We start from the raw sequence: 21,751 nt of genomic DNA, 5'->3' as shown, positions 1-21,751 counted from the left end.
AGAGAGGGAGGGAGGTAGGAAATATGAGGGAAAGAGAGAGAGAGCTGGATTGAAGATGAGGATGAGGGAGAGAAGACAAATGACAAGAGAATTTGGCAAGAGAACAGAAATGTCCCATGAGGGTTATTAAATTATTTTTCTATGCTCCACATAATGTTTTCCCTTCTTTTTCTCTACAGTATCTTGAGTACAAAGTTATCTGAAGCTTTATGAAATAAATATGATTTGGAGGGGAAAGTTAAAATGTTTGGATCTTGTCTCAACCTTGACTGAGACAGAAGCTGATTATGCAAAAAAAACGATCCCTCATATAGATAATATCTAGCTATTTATTCTATTATAAATATGTATCTATACACAAAATCTATAATTTATGCATGCAAATATATGCAAGCACATGTGTATAAGTGTATATGTATAATTATGTGAATATATAACGTATTCACATTATACATATAGTTGTGCAATTTGCGTTTTTCACCATACATGACAGCCATCTATGTCTCTATATATATTAATTTACTGGAGTTTTTCAAAAGGGTTTTTATGATTACATAGCATTATCATAATTGGTTTAGCCAACTGCCTTTTGTTGACTATTTAGGTTTTCTATTAAAATAATCTCTGATCAATTCTCTCAAAAAATACTGTTGGAGGAAAATCTTTTTTGCATATTCACATTAAATTGTAAATATTACATCTGTGGTGATCATATGATATTGGCATGTTTGCTTGAAAATTTTTTATGTGCTATGAATTTGATATTTAGAAATATTTTACCTATTTGTTTTCCCAGCAGAGGCATTTGGGAGTGCCAAGCCTCTTCCAGTCTGAACATTATGCTTTTGGTAAAAAAAAATGCCACACCCATGAAAACATTTCCTTCTGGAGGCAGTAAAGTTGCTTCAGAGGCAATTTCTACTGCCTGCTTTCCTTTCTAGTTGCTGCATCTTTTTCTCAGCTGGAACATTTTGTTAAGACTTCTCTTTAGCAATCTTATTCCTGGTTTAGTTTTTATAATTCTTACCTAGCTGGTGTGATAAGACATTCTACTGTAGGCTTTTCATGCTCCTGATTCTCTGTTCACTTAACATTTTAGTTATTTGTTTACCCAATTCCAACACCTTCCTTGCTAACCAAGGAGACTATCACTTTCCCATAATGACTTGGATTCACATCTTGACTAAAACCACTTTATCATTCTGATAAAATTCCTCTCAAGAGTGAACTTACTTTATTGGAATAACATTTCAGAATTAGTCTATGAATTTTACATTTTCAAGCATACTCAATAAAGCTCACTCACTATCAAAAGATAAAGAAGTGAATTGTAATTACAAAAGTAACATCATTTCTCTAAACTGCTAGTAATAAAGTATTTATGTGAATCATGTATCAAGCTGGCAAATTACTATTATTAAATATTTAAGACTTAAAGATCTAAAACATAATTTTCTTACTATAAGTGTGAGGATTTGCAAATATTTAGCTTAAGAGTTCAACTTTTTATCGAAAAAATTCCCTATTTTTAAGGTAATTTAAAATTTGGCCCTTAACGACTGTATTAGATAGTGGTTTGTACTCATTAATATATATATATTTTTGCGCTACACGGGCCTTTCACTGCTGCGGCCTCTCGTTGCGGAGGGTAATTTAAAATTTGGCCCTTAACGACTGTATTAGATAGTGGTTTGTACTCATTAATATATATATATTTTTGCGCTACACGGGCCTTTCACTGCTGCGGCCTCTCCCGTTGCGGAGCACAGGCTCCGGACGCGCAGGCTCAGCGGCCATGGCTCACGGGCCCAGCCGCTCCGTGGTATGTGGGATCTTCCCGGACCGGGGCACGAACCCGTGTCCCCTGCCTCGGCAGGCGGACTCTCAACCACTGTGCCACCAGGGAGGCCCTGTACTCATTATTAAACAGAGTTAACTTTTAGGGAATGTGTCCATTATTGGAATTTTTTGTGTTTGACATTATATATTTGGTAATTTATTATTTTCAGAGCCAGTATATTGTAAAGCCCTTTTATTAAAAAATGCATTGCCTTAATTAAAATAATTTATTAATTTATGAAACACTAAGAGAATTTGTCAAAAAGTAATTAAGTTGTAGTAAGAACATGCAGTGGTTTCTACTGAGAAGTCATTGGTTGTTGGGAAATGGGTATCTCTTGACCTTACAACTCATTTTTCTTTAGCATAGCCTCATAGTCTTCTGAAAGAAATGATAGGGAACATATGAGGATGTAAGTCAAAACCTCATTTGAATCAGTATTAAATATTAAAAGCTTATTGATGCTTTCAAAAAATTATGACTGAATATTATATCAGAATTAATTTATACATGGATGCAAATAAGCTTAATAACAATGTAGTTTAAACATTTGAATTCTTTCATAGTCAACATTGAAATATATTGACTATGCTAATCAGGACATTAGAAATTTTATATTCTAAGATTTACCATACAGAATTTTTACTATTGATGAGAAATGAATGCCTACCTGCAATCTCTCTTGTTCACTACTGTGTCTAGAGTACCTCACAGAATATTTTAGTCACAGCAGGTATTTAATTATAAATGGGTACAATGAGGTGGTATGAAAGAGTGAATCACTTAGAGAGTTAGCCTAGACAACTACCCAGCATCTGCCTTTAAGTAATGATTTTTTTAACCCCCATAATAATGCTTAGTATTGTTCTATTTTTCAAGAGAAAAAAAATATGAGTAGTATTTGCAAGTTATAATTTATCAGATTCTCACTTAAGTAAAAATAATAGCTCTACTAGCATAGATGTGGTTAGCTGAAGGAGTAGCTAATGTGTATTGCATGCTTACTATGTGCTAGGGACTGTTCTAAGTTTTTACAATAAATCTTCATGTGACCTCTAAGATAGATACTATGAGTCCCTCCAATTTATAATTTTATGAGTTGATATTTTAAATAGTCTATCTATATATGCTATCATATGAAGTACACTTTTTGGACAGAATGGTGACTTTTCTGTTAAGATTATATGCAACTGTTGTATAAAAGCAGTCCAAAACATGCATTGGATAAAGAAAAAAAAAGAAAACAAAGTATTTGAGATATAATCATTTGTTAACAACTGGGTAACATTGTTCCAGACTTATCTCTATGAAAATATAAAAGCATATAAATAGAACCAATTTTAAAACCTGGGATTTCATTATTCCTGATTTTATATAAACCATTAAGTAAATGTACTTACAAAAAGAAAATAAGATGAAACTGAGGGAATTGCTTAATTTCTGATAAATATTTCTCTATAATAAATGACATGAGTATCTAAAGAAATTTCTCAACTTGTAAAAGAATATTATGAAGACACTTAAGGTTATGAATTCATTGTTGTGTTTCTCTTAATATTTCAGTTTTAGTCTGTATTGAATTCTTGACCAAAATTATAAGGACATTATCTCACTTATTTCTTTCTCCTCCATCTCTATAGTATATTGTTTCATTATACTTTTATTTTTATATCGTCAAGGTACCTACTGCTTATTTACAGTTATGAAACCTTAATTCTCTCCTTTATTGAGTATTAGCTTTATAGTTCTAAAATCTGTTCATCACAGCATCTCCATTCTAGGATTCTTCAATTTGATTAATCTTTTAGCTTACCATCGAATATAATTTTCATATATGCTATATTCCCAGTGTCAGGCTTGCTAAAGAATGCCTGTTTGTTATTGTATGTTTGAAAGACAGATTGCCTATACATAAAGGATGTGCCACCATCCTTTCAAATTTTTTTAGATATTACTCTACTATATTCTAAAGTTGAGTATTATTATGGAAGAGGCTAAAGAAAACATATAAAAACATATTTGTATATAATTTGCTTTATCTTTTAAGTATTCAATTTCAACTCTAGTTTCAGAAATGTTCTTCAATTATATTTTTAAATTATTTTGGCCCATTTGTTCTACCTTTCTATATTTTTCCCCAGAGTCACACTTTATGTACTTCTTCTTGTAAATAAAATATATCTATGTAATATTTTTTCATAAATGTATACTTTTATATGATATAGAGTTAGACAATATTGTATAAATATTAAATATAATACATTAGGTGAAAGTTTGTAGGTGGACTTGAATACTTGGCTATTGTCAGTGTTCCTACATGAATAGATTAGTGTTGGTTGGGTAAAACATCTTTTGCTTTATACAGAATAATGTATAGGATCTTAATGGCATAAACCAAGTTGAGAGCCATGTTGTTTCTTGTATTTTGTCATGTTTTATTGTGTGGTTTCTTTTTTTATAAAAGCATATCCTTTAAAAATGCTGATAAAGCTCTGGGTTAGTCCATTTTAGCCACTAACTTTTCCAAAGCTTTCTTTCTATTCAGTATGATTTGAACGTTAGAAGAAAATCTTAGAACTTTGTGCCATCTTGGTGATCCATGCTTATTTTAGGACTGTTTCTATGGGATAAATCTTTTCTCTTTATCTTCCATCTTTTGCTTCCAGTGATCTAAACAATGAATTATTTTATAGCATTTTAGTTAAGGGATGTTTGTTTTCTCATTCTTTTGCCATAAATCTTTGCAGTATCTTTATTATTTGGTAATCTCTAGCAAATTCCTATTTTAGTAGCATTTCCAGTCTCTGTGTACCTCAATTTATAAGAGATAAAACTCTCTAGAGCTGCTCTGATGATTTCTGTTCTTCTTATAACTGAATGTTAAACTTCAATTCTGTGAACTAAGAATCCTAAAATATTTTCTTTTCTTTTTTTGGGAGGGAGGGTTGGTTTTTATTGCTTACAACTAAATGACCACTTACAAATAAGAGAATAAAATGATTCTCCCTACCCTGATCCCTGGCCAAAAAAAATTTGGATGTTTACAGAGTTATGCTCAGCATGAATTATCTGTCTTGAAATATTTGTAATCATTTTATAAACCTTCTAACCTTGATCTCTACTGTTACTTAGTGTGTTCTCAGAATGAAACATTTTCTCGTATTAATTGTTTTAGTAAAAAATACTGTTAATAGTTAGGAAAAGAATGAAATAGAGATGAAGTGAAAATGAAATATGTGGTAAAACATAGCAGTATTTTTTTTATTTTATTTTTTAATTTTTTTTAACATCTTTATTGGGGTATAATTGCTTTACAATGGTGTGTTAGTTTCTGCTTTATAACAAAGTGAATCAGTTATACATATACATATGTTCCCATATATCTTCCCTCTTGCGTCTCCCTCCCTCCCACCCTCCCTATCCCACCCCTCAGGTGGTCACAAAGCACCGAGCTGATCTCCCTGTGCTATGCAGCTGCTTCCCACTAGCTATCTACCTTACGTTTGTTAGTGTATATATGTCCATGCCTCTCTCACACTTTGTCACAGCTCACCCTTCCCCCTCCCCATATCCTCAAGTCCGTTCTCCAGTAGGTACATAGCAGTATTAAATTTAACGTTTTTCAGCATGTCTTGAGAAAGGCAAAGAAACACCCTTCTTGTCTTTGAGAGGATAGAACCCAGATTTGTATGAAGGGAAACCCAGAAGGGCAGATGGTGTCTTGTACCATCCTAATAGGCTATAGGAGGAAGTCACAGACATAGTGTCAGGCTGAAACTAGTGCATCAGACAGAAGATTAGAGAAATACCATCAGTTCCTATGAAACTAGGCTTACAGCTCTGCTCAGCCAAGATAATGCATATATTTTAAATAGTTTGTGTTATATCTAACATCCAAATTACTTTTTCTCCAAAGGAAACAAATACTGAAAAAGTTTGTTAAAGCTTACTCTTTACTTTGTAGCAAAAGAAATTAGAGACATTCACCTTTTAGGGCTCCAAAATTATGGAGGATTGAATGAATTTACTGTTCTCTACATTAGTTTCACATTTCACAATATGACTTACAATTTATTAGAAGTTAAATCTATACAGAAATACCAACCAAAGGTTCTTTCTGAGAATCCTCCAAAGTCTATATTTACATAACACTGACAATTACATTTTCTCTAACAACACTTCTAATTCTATCCTTTGACTTGGGGAAAAAAGAAAGTTGCTGTATTGTTTGAACCTGGCAGTTTGTTGCAGTGAGAACTTTAAAGGAAGCTTGGATGCCAAATGTGTTGTTTAGTTTTATGCTCAGCTATCAACTTCATTCCAAGTAAAAGATTTTTACAAAACTCTTAGTCATAGTAAAAAGGTCTGGCAAAATATACCATCTGTGCCCTATCAATAGCTAACCTAAAGACCTACAAGAGTGATAATAAGAATGATAGATATGTAACAAAACATGCAAGAATTTCCTAATTCACTGTTTCATAAAAGGAAATCAGTTTAATAGTAGAAAATTCACAACAGGAACCAGGACCTGGCCACATGCAGATATATTTCTATTATGAGCTGAATTGTCCCCATCTGCTTCCCACACCAACCATATTCTTATATTGAAATTCTAACCCTCAGTACCACAGAATGTAAGTATATTCAGCAATAGGGCCTTTTAAGTGGTAGTTAAATTAAATGAGGTTGTTTGGGTGATCTTAATTCATGTGATTATATGTGGATATAGGACCTTCAAAGGTGATAATCCAACATGATTGATATCCTTTATAAGAGGAGAAAGAGAACCAGGGATGCACACATATAGAGAAAGGCCGTGTGAGGACACACCAAGAGGCCTGCCATCTGTAAGCCAAGAAAAGAGGTCTCAGGAGAAACCAAATCTGCTGACACCTTGATCTTGGACTTCAGTCTCCAAAACTGTGAGAAATAAATTTCTGTTGTTTAAGCCACCCAGTCTGTGGTATTTTGTTATGACAGCCCTAGGAAACTGACACAATTCCCATCTTCCCAAGATTTTCTCTTTCATAATATATTTTTTTTATCCTCTTAGTATGAATTAGATCATTTTCACAGTACAATCAAACCACTATTTACAATGTTCCTAATTTTTCAAACTTCTGACTGTCCAATGCGGTATAGGTATCATGCATACTACATTTATGCAGTGGCTTAACTATTGCTGTGTTTCTTAAGAACCCAGTCCTTAATTCTACAACATATAGTTTGATTTTTGTGGTATGCTAAAACATCATGTCTCCTGTTGAAGCTCTTTTATTAGCAGAGAAAAATCTAGCAAAAAAAGTTTTATTGAATTAAATTCATGATGCTTACACAGCCTGAGAACATACTTCCAAAGATTTCAATATTTCACTGGGTTGGTAGGCTACAGAGTTTGCCAGTATGAACCTTTGACTGAATCATTGTTGTAAAGCCTGAATTGACTAAAACCGTCAATTGAATACTGTATCCTCTTAGCTCAGTTAAGTGAAATACATGTGTATAAAATAGAAAGATGGCTAAATTCAGTCTTGTAGGATTTCCTTTTATTTATCTGCTTTTACTAGGTTTCACTTGAGACTATTGGTGATCACTGAAAAATTACAAGTAGTTTGCACTTCCAAAGTCTGATATTTTCTACTGAGAAAGTAATTAGCTATTGCTTTCATGTGAAAAATTGCTGGGCAAGATAGAAGCTCTGGTATTCATTTACTCTTTGAAATTAAGACTTAAATTCAAAGTTCTTGTGTCAGTTGTTTTGACTGAATTCCAAATATATTTGCATACATAGAGCTAGACATAATCAAGGGGGTACTATCCTCCTGATTGCTGACTATCCTTTATGGCAGTTCTGCCCATTATAGGGCTGGTCTACTCTTGTATGTGTATATTGGCTTGGATTGAACAGAGGTTGCCAACTTCTGTAGTTTTTACTGTTTTTACAAACATAGACAAGAAGTCACCAGACCGGCATGTATAAATGGAGAAGGAAATCAGTAATATTGAGTGTCTCACTTAGGTCAGGCAGTTAATATAAACCTTTCCTACAGCATTACATTAATCCTTTCTGTAAAAACCTTCTAAAGTAGGTATTTGTATCCTCAATTTAGAGAAGAAACTGAGGCTTAGGCTAAAAAAATTAACAACTGGCTATCTAATCCTATCTCAAGATCAATTCCTCTAAAACCATTTTAGACTAACTGAGTCATCTGTCTGTCTCACAAATAGTAACCCAATGTGCTTGCATTGCTTCTTGTGACATTTGAGGTCACGGTGAGCAGTTTTAACAGTAAGTGGCCATATCAAAGAAGAAATTCTTATATAATGAAGCATTTGGTCAGAAAAACAATATCAGATGGACCATGAGTCAGCACAGTTTTTTTCCCCCAGCACACACTCTGAATCCACTCAATTGGGTTGCTCTGTTAAAACTGTTTGCATCCTGAGCGACATTTTTTCACAATTTCTAAGTACAGTTACATTTTGAGTTATGTAATGTTCTCTCTTCTGAAAGAGTTAACTGGACCTTAAAAATCTGCTTTAATACTTGGGGGAAATGCTTATGTTACGGTTTGGGGTTTATGAAAAACAACAGTAATATTTATTTAGAACCCCTGTGTTAGGCACTATACCTAAATGATTTCAACACGTTAGGAGAGGTAGAATAGCTTAGGTTGTTTATTTGAGAAACAAATCCTGTGTGAGTGGATCATCATTAATATGTAAATTAACTGTATTATTGCTTTACTGGCACATTCCTTTCTTATTTGTCCCTTTCACAACTCAAAAGAGAATCATTCAGGACTGAGTTGTTTGTCATTCCTTTTTGACTAGACAAAAAGGAAAGAAAGAAATAAAGGAAGGCATTTGCTTGTGCTAAGAAAGCCTCCTTTAGGAAGCTGAAAGAGGCTGTAATTAGTTCCAAAATACCATCTTATATCCACTGTGCATATATTTTTCACACAAGAAAATTGAACATTGGAGACCAAAGGACCTGGAATGTAAAATGATGCAGCTAAACTCCATTTAGAAATAGCTGTAATGCAATTCCCAGTTGTTGGATTGATTTGATCTTCTTATCTTGGGAAGAAATTGAACCCTGCAATATCACCAATATTTTCTAACTTCTCTCTGATTATTATTATAAACTGACAGTGATTCATTTTGAGTAATTATTCTGAAAAATGAATTAGATTAAAAAATAATCTTCTTGATTATAGAGGAACCTATTCCTTTTTTTTAAATTAGTCCCCTTTTTAGGATGACTGATGATGTCACATTTGACTAACAGTGGATTTCTTACTTGCTAACTATTTGACTTTCCTTTGAAAAAAACTGTATAAGTTAAAGGCCAAATTTTTAGTAAAACCCCAATTATGAGTAAAATTCTTCTGGAAGGAAGCAGCATATAATTAGCCAGGAAATCAGAATCAGGGGGCCTGAAATATATTCTTGGCTTAACCATCAGTTATCTTCATGAGCCCAGATGACTTCTCTGGGTCTGATTTCTCTGCATCTGTAAAATGAAGGAGTTCAAAGAGGTGCTCTCTAAGGTCCTTTCCTCTTCGACCATTCTGTTTTTATGTATTACATAATTCTATCTTATGTAAATTAATGGTCTAGTTTCCATGTAGGGCTCTAAAGTAATATTGGAGAGCGATTAAGGGAAAGTGTAAAGAAAGACTAGCTAATAGGGGAAATAATAGTTCCTTTATGTTTCATTGCGTATGGAAAGATGCTCTCAAGAGTAGTCCTTCTTAAATTTTAATTTGCATTCATATCACCCAGGGATCTTGTTAAAATGAAGACTTTGATTTGGTAGGATTGAGGAGAGGCCTGAGAATATGCATCATCACTAGCACCTTCCACAGTGGTGTCCTTGCAGCTGGTTCCAGAGCACATTGAGTAGCAAGGCTCTGACTGTAAATATAAAGTGTATATAAGCATCTGAGGGGTAGTAGAAATTCAGATTCCAGGATTAGCTCTCCAGAAATTCGGAGATTGGGTTGGGGGGGGGTCACAAACTCTGAATTGTTAACAAGCATCCTGTGTGATACTGATGCCAGGGGTTCAGAAACCAAAACTAAAATACATTTAAGAATTACTACTATAGAATCATGGAAGGGATTTATCTACCAGCCCTTTTTTTTTTTTTAACATCTTTATTGGAGTATAATTGCTTTACATTGTTGTGTTAGTTTCTGCTGTATAACAGAGTGAATCAGCTATACGTATACTTATATCCCCATATCCCTTCCCTCTTGTGTCTCCCTCCCACCATCCCTATGCCACCCCTCTAGATGGTCACAAAGCACCGAGCTGATCTCCCTGTGCTGTGTGGCTGCTTCCCACTAGCTATCTATTTTACATTTGGTCAATGCCACCCTCTGGCTTCTTCCCAGTTTACCCTTTCCCCTCCCCGTGTCCTTAAGTCCATTCTCTATGTCCGTGTCTTTATTCTTTGCCTGCCCCTATGTTCTTAAGAACCTTTTTTTTTTTTTTAGATTCCATATATATGTGTTAGCATATGGTATTTGTTTTTCTCTCTGACTTACTCTGTATGACAGATTCTAGGTCCATCCACCTCATTACAAATAACTCAATTTCGCTTCTTTTTATGGCCAAGTAACATTCCATCATATACATGTGCCACATCTTCTTTATCCATTCATCTGTCGAGCAGCCCTTCTTTATTCTGTCCAGGTTCTCTTTTCAAACCCAGCCACTGACTAATTTATTGCTGCATTTGTTTTCAGAATAACCTTGTGAAACCAATTCTTTGGTTTGCTTTTATTAATCTTTTCATTTCATGAATTATCTGTTGTCTAGTTAGAATGGCAGTTGGGTGTGTAGGGCTTTTGTTTTTTTGTCATTGTTTTTAGAACTCGAAGTTGAGGGGACTTTCTACCTCTTAACAAGTATTTGTGAAGTCACTGTAAAAGAAGCATGCTGTAGTGGAGAGAAGACCATAATAGAAGTAAGAGAGCCCAAGCCCTGATGACAGTACTGCTAAACATTGATTCATCTGTTTATTCATTCATTCATTCTGTGCTTTTCTCACACCTGAAACTGGGAGATCTTGGGTCTTACCAGTTAGGTTAGTTACTAAATTACTAGTTAAATTAGTTAGATATACTTAACAGCATGCTGATCTAATGGGAGTTGTCAACAATGAAAATAATGATTAGAGTTTAGAATGGTAAGTACTATAATACACAAAATGCTTTAAAGTAGTCTCTGAAGTTCTTTGCTCCTAAGTAAAATATTGGACCTGTTTCATTTGTGAGCATAATAGGAGAAAAATATGAGATTAGTATAACTAGAAATAGTATACATATGACCGTGTGCATGTAGTTCAGTTGGGTAAAACTGAAAGCATGTTAAATAAACAGTCATTTTCATTTTGGAGACTATATTAGTCAAGGTTCTCCAGAGAAACAGAGCCAATAGTAAATATAGATGTAGACAGAGATAAAAGGAGATTTATTATAGGAATTGGATCACATAGTTAAGGAGGCCAAGAGGTCCCAGGATGTGCTGTCTGCAAACAGGAGACCCAGGAAAGGCAGTGGTGGAATTCAGTCTGAGTCTGAAAGCCTTACAATTGGGAGACCAATGGTGTAAGTACTGGTCTGAGTCAGAAAGTCTGAGAATCAGGAGGGCAAGAGAAGAGGGATGTCTCAGATCAACCAGAGAGAGAGGAAGTTCACCCTTCCTCCACCTTTTTGGCCTGTATGGGCCTCCAATGGGATTGGCTGATGCCTTTCCACATTGGGGAGGGACATCCGCTTTGTTCAGTTCAATTCAAATGCTAATCTCTTCTAGAAACTCCCTCATTGAAACATCCAGAAATAATGTTTTACCAGCTATCAGTGCATCCCTTAGTTCAATCAAATTGACACAATTAAGCATCACAGAGACGGAGGGAAGAAAGGGCATCAAAACGTTATGTAAAAAAATTTAGAGATAAACCTTGGCATATTACATTTGAAGTTTTAAGTAACTTCTACCATGTGATGCAGTAATTTCTCTTCGGTACATCTAGGCCAGGAACTCTCTCTTGCCCTCCCCATGTTCATTTACGGTGCTTCATTCAACAAATATTTATTTACTGGTCCCAAATCATATACCAGAAACGGTTCTAGATTCTGGGGATAAAACAGAAAACCATTAAAACAAACTTAGCCTCAAGTATATCCCAATATTGTAGTGGGACATATCCTGAGGAGGGAACAAATAAAAATTAAACATTTTAGCATACCAGCTGGTAATGGTGGAAAAAGAATAAAGCAGGAATAGAGAATGGGGCATGTTGGGAGGAGGGTGATGGTAATTTCTTAGGGAGGAAAGGCTTCCTTGAAAATGTGATGTTTGATCAGGGACCTAAAGAAGGTGGAAAGTGAGCTTTGCAGTTCCATGGGTTCTCAGACAGGACAGAAAGGACAGATGCCGTCATGCATGTGGCAAGTTCAAGGACCAGTGGAAAGATCAATGTGGCTGGATCACAGGGAGCAAAATTGAGGAAACATTGTTTAGAAATTTGTATGCCATACTAAGAATTTTGGCTTTTCCTGTGAGTGAAATGGGAAGCACAAGCAGTTTTAAGTAGATATATCATGTGCTTTGATTTTCATTTCAAAGGGATCACTGTGGCCCTTGTGTTGAGAATAGATATTAGGAAAGAAAGATGAGTCAGAGAGACAAACTAGAATAGGTGTTGGAAAACTACTGCCCATAGTTCACATCTGGCCAGCTTCCTGTTTTAGTAAATAGTTTTATTGGAACACAGCTACATTCATTAAATTGCATACTGTAGATGGCTGTTTTTACATTGTGGCAGAGGTAAGTAGCTGCAACAGGACCTTATGGCCTGCAGTAACTAAAACACTCACTATCTGATCCTTGTGGGTAAAAGTGCACACCCCTGAACCAGAAGGTTATTATGGTAATCTGAGTGAGTGATACTGATAGCTTGTATTAGGATAGGAGTAATGGAAATAATGAAAAATGTTCAGACACTGCCTGCATCTTGAAGGTAGAAAGGAAAGAATGTGCTGACAGAGGAAAAGTATAAGAGGCAAAAAGAATAATCAAATCATGAATGAGTCTGTTTTTTTTTTTTTGGCCTGAGAAATGGGAAAGACCAGAGTATTGATATACTGATTGATTTTAAGAAGATTGATTTTATTGCTTTTTAGAAAGATTGTGGGAAGGGCAGGTTTGGAGGTACGGATCATGAGTTTAGTCTTTGAAATTCTTACATCCAACAGGTATATCTTACTAGAAAGTTGTACATCTAAGTGTAGAGTTCAGAGGGGTCTGAGCTGGTGATATAAATTTGAAAGTTTTCAGCATACAAAAGTCATGGATGAGATCACAGGGCAGTGATGGTATAAAATCAGGAGGTTTTAAGAGTAGAACTGAGGCTCGAGCTTTTCCAGTGTTTGGAGGTCATGAGATACTGTAAACTCAGCAAAACTGAATGAGAAGTAGAAGCTATAAAACTTGGGAGAGAAAGAAGGTCACATGAAAACCTGGATGCTGAGTGAAGAGAGTATATTAAGGAGACCATCCTCAGCCTTATTAGTACTGCTGGTCTTTTAGATAAGATGAGGATGGAGCATTTATTATTGGCTTAAAATATGGAGGTAGTGATAACCTTGAAGGAAGTTTTGATGGCCTATGGGGTGAAATGCTAATTGGACAGGATTCAAGAGAATGGAAGAAAAGGAACTGAGGACAGCTTATAAAGAAAACTTTTAGACGTTTTCCTCTAAAGGAGAGCAGATAAGGTAGAAAAAGGATGTGGTATTAAGAATTTTTTTTCTGATTTTTTTTTTTTTTTTAAGATGGGAGAAATAGCAGAATGCTTGTATGCCCTTGGAATAATTTAGTCAAGAGGGAAAGTTATAATGTCCAAGACAAAAATTCCTGGAGCAATGTGTTGGAGCAGGTGTACAAGTGGAAGAAATGTCCTTCAGTGAAAACACAGGCTGTTCATTCAAAGTAACAGAAGGGAAGACAGAATGTATAGGCACAGATACAAATAGGTGACTTGATTGTAGCAGCTTGGAATGTTTTCTTCTGTTTGCTTCTTTTTCTCTTTTCTTTTCTTTTTTTAGCATAGGAAGCAAGATCAACAAGCTGAGGGGGAAAACAGAGAAGAGGTCTTGGAGGTATGAGAGGAGAGTGAAAGAGTAGAGGCTATCTAAACATCCTGTAAGAGAGGGTCAAGTGAATAGACTCGGGCAGGGGCGTGTATAACAGAGCTTCTGCAGAATACCAAGGGCTGAGATTCAAAACAAATAAAAAGTTATGAATAATGTAAAATGAAAAATATTCTAAACATCCAACAAAAGGATAATAGATAAATGATGGCTTAGAACTTTCAGTAAACGGACCCTTGTGCAACTATTAAAATAATTTTGTAATATGCTTAGTAACATGGAAAAATCCCTTCAAACAATGTTTGAGGAAAGCTCTTTATGTTCTAGACTGTTATTATGAGAATTTGACAAGTGGCATAGATAGTAAGACTCCAAAGACACATTGCTGGGAAGTGATGGCATGGATTACACTTCAGGTCTATCTGATTACCACACAGCTTACATTTACATTTTATTTTAAGTACGTACCTCACATGGTTAATTGAAGTTTAGCCTTTATTTTTTTTTAACCTACAAATTAAAAAAGAAATAAACTATTACATAGATATGTATCCCCAATTTTCTACTTGAATAATTGTTTCAACAGAAATATATAACTTTTAATGTAACTAATATCATTTATTTCTAACATTCCAAGTCATCACTCTGAACTGCATTTTTGTGAAAGCTATTTCTGTCATTCAACACATAACCCTTACCTTTGTCAACACTTTCATCAGCCATCTCTTTGTCTTTTGTAGTTTTAACTATTCTGACGAAGTCCTCATGTAAATCACCGTCTTTAACGTGCTAATTTATTCTTTGAAAATAGTATATAAAATGATAGAATTACAGGAGTTTCTTTGAATGCAAGAAGCCTGTACAACTAAACAGAATAAATTTTAGGCATAGGTGAATCAAGAAACAAAACCCAAATTTAGTGTGGGTCACTCCTCTGTGATGATTTATTTAGCAAAAATGGTTTTAAGTTTCAGATTTTATTCTCAAAAGACTTTCAGGTTTTCTACCCACATGTTACTCATCGTAACAAATGGCACTTATATGATCTTACCTAGTCCTATTACCATAAATAATGTTTACCTCCATGCTGATGACTCCCAAATTTGTATCTTTTGTCCAGATCTCTTCTATAAGCTTCAGTCACATATATTCAGCTGTCTTCCTGACATCTCCCCTAGGGTAATTCAAACATAATACATTCAAAACAGATCACTTACGATTTTTGCTACCTCTACTGTGAGAACAAAGATGATTCTCATCAGACTGTTGACATTCCAGGAAATGTTGACATCACTCTGAAAGGACGCACAGTTATTTTCAAGGACCCCAGAGGAACTCTGTGGAAGAACTTCAGGCACATCAATGTAGAATTCAGTCTCCTTGGAGTGAAGAGACCCCAGCATTGACAAATAGTAGGGAAATAGAAAGGATGTGGTTACTGTTCACACTATCTATAGTCATGCATAGAACATGATCAAGGGTGTCACACTGGGCTCCTGTTACAAGATGAGATTTGTGCCACTTGCCCATCAACCTCATTATGTAGAACGGGTCTCTTGTTGAAATTAGAAATTTCTTGGTTGAAAACTACATCTGCAGGGTTTGCATGAGACAAGGTATTCTTTGTTCACTAACTTGAGTCCAGAATGATGAGTTAATTCTTGAAGGAAACGGCACTAAACATGTTTCAAATTTAGCTATTTTGACTCAGCAAGCCAGAACAGTTATAAATGAGAATATCAGAAAATTTGGAGATGGTGTCTGTTTCTGAAAAAGGAAAAGTCCAGCAGGTTGATGAATAAAATCTAAGAGTTGTCTAGCTATGGAAACAATAAGATGCCCGATGACTCCTAAGACCTTCTTGTGATATTTTAAATATGCGGTAAAAGCCTCTGTTGAAAAAACAACAACAAAAAACCCAGATCATCTGATTACCCTCACTATCCACAAGCTGTCATCTGTTTTTACAATGGAACCATCACTTGCTCAAGCCAAGAATCATCCTTAATTCATCTTTCTCTATAAACTGTTTTTGCTCAGTTTCAAGTTTGTTAGTTCTACCTCCAAAATACATGTCTATTCAATCCACTCTTCTTTGCCTGCCCTGCCCCTCTCTAGTCCAAGCCCCAATCATCTCTAGCCTGTATTACTCTTAGTATTCTAATTAGTCTGAGGACTTTCTCATTTCTTCTAAGTTCTCCACAAAACAAATATTTTTGAAAAACCATTCAGATCACATCACTTCCCTACTTAAAACCTCTTAATGGTTTTCTGTTGTGCTCAAATAAAATTGAATCTCCTTATCCTGATTTATAAGATACTGCATGCTTTAACTCTTGTCTGGGTTTTCACCCATTGTACTCCCCCTAGCTTTTTCTTCAGTTGCATTGTTCTTTGTCTTCTTTGAAGACATGGAGCCTTTCTAGCCTTAGATCCTTATATCCACTGTCACCTCTATCTGGACCACTTTCCCATGGCTCTTCTTATTCTTTAGATCTCAGATGAAATGTCACACCCTGAGAAAGGTGTTTCTTGACCATCCTATCTGGAATAGATTCCCCACTTTGAACTTTTTTCTGTCAAAACATCTGCTTACTTCTCCTACAGAACCTACTATATAACCTTTGGGTATTTTGCTTATTCATGTATTTCATTGCTTATCTTGTGTCTCACCAATTTATAGTTTGTCACTGAAGCCCCAGTGTCTGTCACGTATCAGATTCTTAATAAATAATTTTTGAATAAATGAGTGAATATGCTATTTTCACTCCTTGCAGAAGCTTTAGTTCACTTTCATAGTTTGAGTCCAGTAGTTACCACGTGTGTAGTCAATTGATATTTAGATTACAGGTGATAATTGCCTTCTTAACACTTCCCTATTTTCTACTTTTATCCTGAAAAGATCTGTTTTAAGCAATTTCTAGAGCCCTTTGGTATATCACACTTCTAAATCTTTGTCTTCTTTTGCCGCAGATAATTCCAATGGATATTTATAAGAAACCCATTTAGCTGGATACCCCCAGCTGTTTCTCATTTTCACTCAGGTTCTTACCTCTGGGTAAATGTTTCCCTATTTTAACCACCTCTGAACAATTTTAATATCACACAAATCAAAATGCAAATTTACAAAGCAAAAGAGGTTTCTTTATCCTCCTTCTACCATTTGCACAGGCTGTCTACATAAATTTGCTGAAGGTAGTAAAGATAAGACAAAAAATAAGGTGGAATCAGGGGGAAAAGGGTTTAATCCAAAAAACTCATCTTAGGTGACTGAAATCACAGCATGAGTCAGTGCATTTATTAAGATGCTGCCTAGCCAGCTGAGATAGATCATATTTTTATATCATCAACTATGCCTTTGGCAAATAAACATGACCATAGGCTACTCAATTTTATTTTAGAGATGCCGTTTTCAAACTTTCAGTGATCTTTACCACAGGTTCCAGAATCCCACAGAAAGGCATAATCAGAAATCATATCATGTCATATCTCCAACTTTTGAAATAGAAGTCATTAAAATTGTCTTTGGAGATTTAGTGAATTTATGCATAACACCTCTACTTGGTTATCCTTTTGTGTCATAGAGAGCACTAGCAGTGTTTCCTTTCAGGTTCTCCCCTAGAGTCTGGTGGGCCAAGTGGACAGGGTCAGAGTGACCAGCTAATGCTGGTCAGTATACTGGCCCGTATTACCCCATGGAACACGTCCCCAGAGTTAGAAACATGTTTAATTCTCTATCTCATTTAACCTTCTTTTATCCATCAACAGGCCCTAAAGGACCTATAGAACCTTTATTTGTCACAAATCTATATCAGCTATATCTATATCTTAGCCACAGGAAAGGGAAGAACAAATTGTAAGTTCAGGAACATATTAGAAAAATGAAAGTAGCCATTCCCATTGCCAGAGTGGAGCGCGCTCTGCAAAGACAGAAAGTGGAGGATAAAACAGTCCTTTTACTCCTCTGCTCCTCTCTTGTTCAGTCCACAACATCATAATTCCAGCAATAGAAACAACCAGATAATTTCTCAGGAGTTCTGAGCAAGCGTGTTTGTTTCTCACTTTCTTACCTACATATTAGAAAAAAAATCAAGTTTCCCTTAGAGGGAATGCCAGTGTAACATGTGGCCACCCAGGTGGTATGTTAGGCAGTAACATGACCAGTTGAAAAAGGGCAAAGGCATACCTGCAATTTTCTGCAGGACTTTCTAGTTTTCCTTTAAGCCTAGAGAAGGAGGAAGCAGATATCTGGGATGTGATCTGGCTTAGCACCCCACAACAAAGTCTATCCAGTTGGGTAAAATAGTCCCAGAAAATGGGGAGGAAAGGGAGCAGTTATGCCTCTGCAGTATCCACAATGCTGTGAGACTGAAGAGAGGGTGCCCAGGTGGGTATCTGAAGACCACTGAATGTATCACATGGCAAAATAGTAGTCACCCTAGTCAGACTAGGTAAGAGCGCTATTAGCCTGATAAATCCAGAAACAAGTCATAGGCTTTATTTGCTATAGATGTCAGCAGCTGATGGCAGCTGGGCATTAGGGCAAGAGACACTAACACTGGAACCCACGGTATTTCACAAGAACCTAGATACAAGGAAACTGAAGTCAGAGTAGTGGATATTATCATGTCAGCAGAGTATGTAGTATAAGAAAATTGAAGCATAGGACAGAACTCTGAATTTTGAATCAAGGGCACCAAAAGAAAAGAGTAATCTGAATAAGCAGTGATCAAATGTGTTGACTGTGTGACCAACTTATGATTAAAAATCTCCATTGAACTTGAAATTTGAAAGTCGTTAGTGACCATAATAGAAACAGATTTTGTGAAGAGGAGAAGACTCAAAGACAGAGTGGAGGAGCTGGTAAGTGAGAGAGTAAAGGGTGGATGAGGAAATAGAGGCATCAGCTGTAGTCCTTTCAATAAATTTGACAACGACTAGGAGAGAAATCAGGTAATCTTAGAGAAGAAAGTGGAGTAAGACAGTGTTTTTTTGGTTAAATCATTTGTTTTAAGGAAGAATACTGAGCATGTTTCATTGTCTAGGGAAGGAAGCAGAACATAGGGAGAGGAGGTAGCCCTTAAACATCTCATTGAATCCTTACAATTTACTGAGGTAGAATATGTTTCCCCCATATTGAGAATAGAGACTGATTGATTTAAAATCCTCATTCTACCACTTATAAGCTACGTGACTTTTGGTCAGTTGTTTAACCACTTGAGCCTCAGTATCCTTATTCATGAAATTTGATTGAGAATGATGATCCTTGGGGGATAAAGTCTTCTTCATAGGGTTGTTATAAGTTAACGTTTATAAAGTGTTTAGAATCCCATGGTGAGCAATATATAAGTGTTTTTGTAAAATAAAATAAATCTCTGATTTTAAAGCACATATTCTTTCCGCTCCACCAGCCCAAACTACATATCAGTTTGCTGACTCCCCTCTTGGAAGTGATAATATATTTTCCAAGGGCAAAATAAGCAGTTATAATTCTTGTAATGCTATAATTCAAATAAATAGAATTTTGTGGACTACCAAAGAAAGTAATGACCATGCATCATAGTAGAACCTGGAATATATTTTCTTATAGAAGTGAAAACAAGTATCAAATATTTCTTGTGATATAGGTTGGAGATGGCTTGTTGATTAAAAAACAGGAAATGGAAGAAAGATAACACCTTCCAGTGAGTTATCAGTGAAATGGGTTCTCCATTCCTATTTACCTGGTTCAGTTTAATTGCTTAATACCTGGAAATACACCTACAAACCACAGCAGAAGAACATATGAATATTCGAGTGAGAGGGCAGGGAAAATTGCCCTTCTGCCATGAAACTTTACACTATAATCGTCACTGAATTGTAGGGACAGGAGGTGATTTCTGAGTAACTGAAATAATTTGAACTTGTATTAGACTCTTGTTTTTGCTTGTTATCTTTCTTTGGACTGCTGACAACATATATTTTTCATAAAACCCAAAGATTCTGCCTCCTCGGCCAAGTTTTTAAGTATTTTTTACTATTCATGTTTTCCTTACCAGCTGAGTTCTTATATGCAGAAATACTTTGAAAATTAAAAAACATAAAACATAATATTTATTTTTATTGTACTGTTATTTTCTCTTTAAGAACTCTACTGGTCCAAGAGGTACTAATTTTACTATGAATTAATCTGAAAGTAGGAAACACCTTGGGATATTACCTAATCGTGGAAAATGAGATGGTTTTTTGGCATCTGAAATATCTGTTCAGACCACAGGAACTATAAGGGCCAAGAGAGAGAGAAGAGAAACTGGTTAAGAAAATAAATAGAACTTTGAGTGAATTCAATGTTTTTATATTCTGGAAAATCTCTTAAATGCCTGACACATGTTCAATAACTCCTAATAATAATTCCTGAATGTCTGATTTGATAGTACAGAGAGGAGCACACATACATCATTTTTTCACTGACATCCTAAATAGAATAATTTCATCAAAAAGCCGTAATATTTAAACTTTATACATCATTGCCCAAGAGTAAGAACACATTAATGACTTTAATGAATTAGTTGTGTTCATAAATTATTACCTGGAATATATATATTTCAAATTTCTGCCTGTATGTGTTTAAACAAGATATAGTAAGTTCTTAACAGTTTAGTGTGTGAGTGTACTTGGTGTGAGTTAGGACAGTCTTCTGTTTATGCTTCCAGTTTACTCTTCACCTTGTTCCATTCTCAAAAGTCTAACCTGTGGGGGGCTCATCAAAGCATTTCCTTACCCTCTGGTTTCTCCTTGGGTTTGGTCAACAGGCTGTACCAATAGGAGATCAAAGGAGAGAGGAAACTGATATAGGGGTATTAATTCCCCTGGTTGTCTCTCTGCCAGTTTGTGACCAGTGTCCCTTTTGGCTTTTATTTCCATTGAGAAGCCTTCTCCGTATAGCTATCCTCTTTAGGTTCCAGTACTAGCTTGCTCCCATTGCTTCCTCCCATTAGCCCTAGAGGGTAGTACTTTTTCCCTGTTATAACTAGCCTCAGTGTATTACACTATTTATTAATGACCTTGGTCCACCCTTGGAAATAATCTCTTTATTAAAATCTCCTCAAATAACATTTGAATGATCCACCTGTTTCCTGACTGATCTGTTACACTATAGGAAATGGATTTCTCAAGAGTATTTAGTTGTGGTGTAATAATCTTCGGTGACAGCATCATCTCTTGTCTGCTTTGTTGCAGTAGCTTCCTATTGTTCTTCCTGCTGCATCTACTCTTGTTCCACTAAAGTCTATCTCCTGCATAGCAACCAGAGTGATCTTGTTAATGTAAGAAAGATCAGGGCTTCCCTGGTGGCGCAGTGGTTGAGAGTCCGCCTGCCGATGCAGGGGACGCGGGTTCGTGCCCCGGTCCAGGAAGATCCCACGTGCCACGGAGCGGCTGGACCCGTGAGCCATGGCTGCTGAGCCTGCGCGTCCGGAGCCTGTGCTCTGCAACGGGAGAGGCCACAACAGTGAGAGCCCCGCGTAACACACAAAAAAAAAGAAAAACGAAAGATCAGATCATTTCTCTGCTCAAAGCTCTTTGAAGGCTTTAAATCTAAAAGTCCAAGACATCTCCATGGCCTCAGGACCCTAATAATCTTCCCCAATCCATGGCTTGCTTACCTCCCTTCTCTGATCTCTTCTACTAGTAACCTGCTCCCATATACCACTGCTCTAGACCTTTCGTTGTTTCTGGAACACCCCAGCCATGCTTCCTATTA

The 21,751-nt window shown here is 35.9% G+C and overlaps 1 pseudogene; it reads left to right on the top strand.

Moving 5' to 3' along the window:
* LOC103083708 (60S ribosomal protein L9 pseudogene) overlaps window positions 1-15,812 on the top strand; it is a 22,531-nt pseudogene extending 6,719 nt beyond the window's left edge.
* Window positions 15,813-21,751: the final 5,939 nt, after the last annotated feature.

The sequence above is a fragment of the Lipotes vexillifer genome, unplaced genomic scaffold, assembly GCF_000442215.2.
Source record: "Lipotes vexillifer unplaced genomic scaffold, Lipotes_vexillifer_v1.1 scaffold80, whole genome shotgun sequence".
Taxonomy (NCBI): Eukaryota; Metazoa; Chordata; class Mammalia; order Artiodactyla; family Lipotidae; genus Lipotes; species Lipotes vexillifer.
Note: the sequence above shows the minus strand (reverse complement) of the source record. Positions and strands in the feature narration are given on the sequence as shown.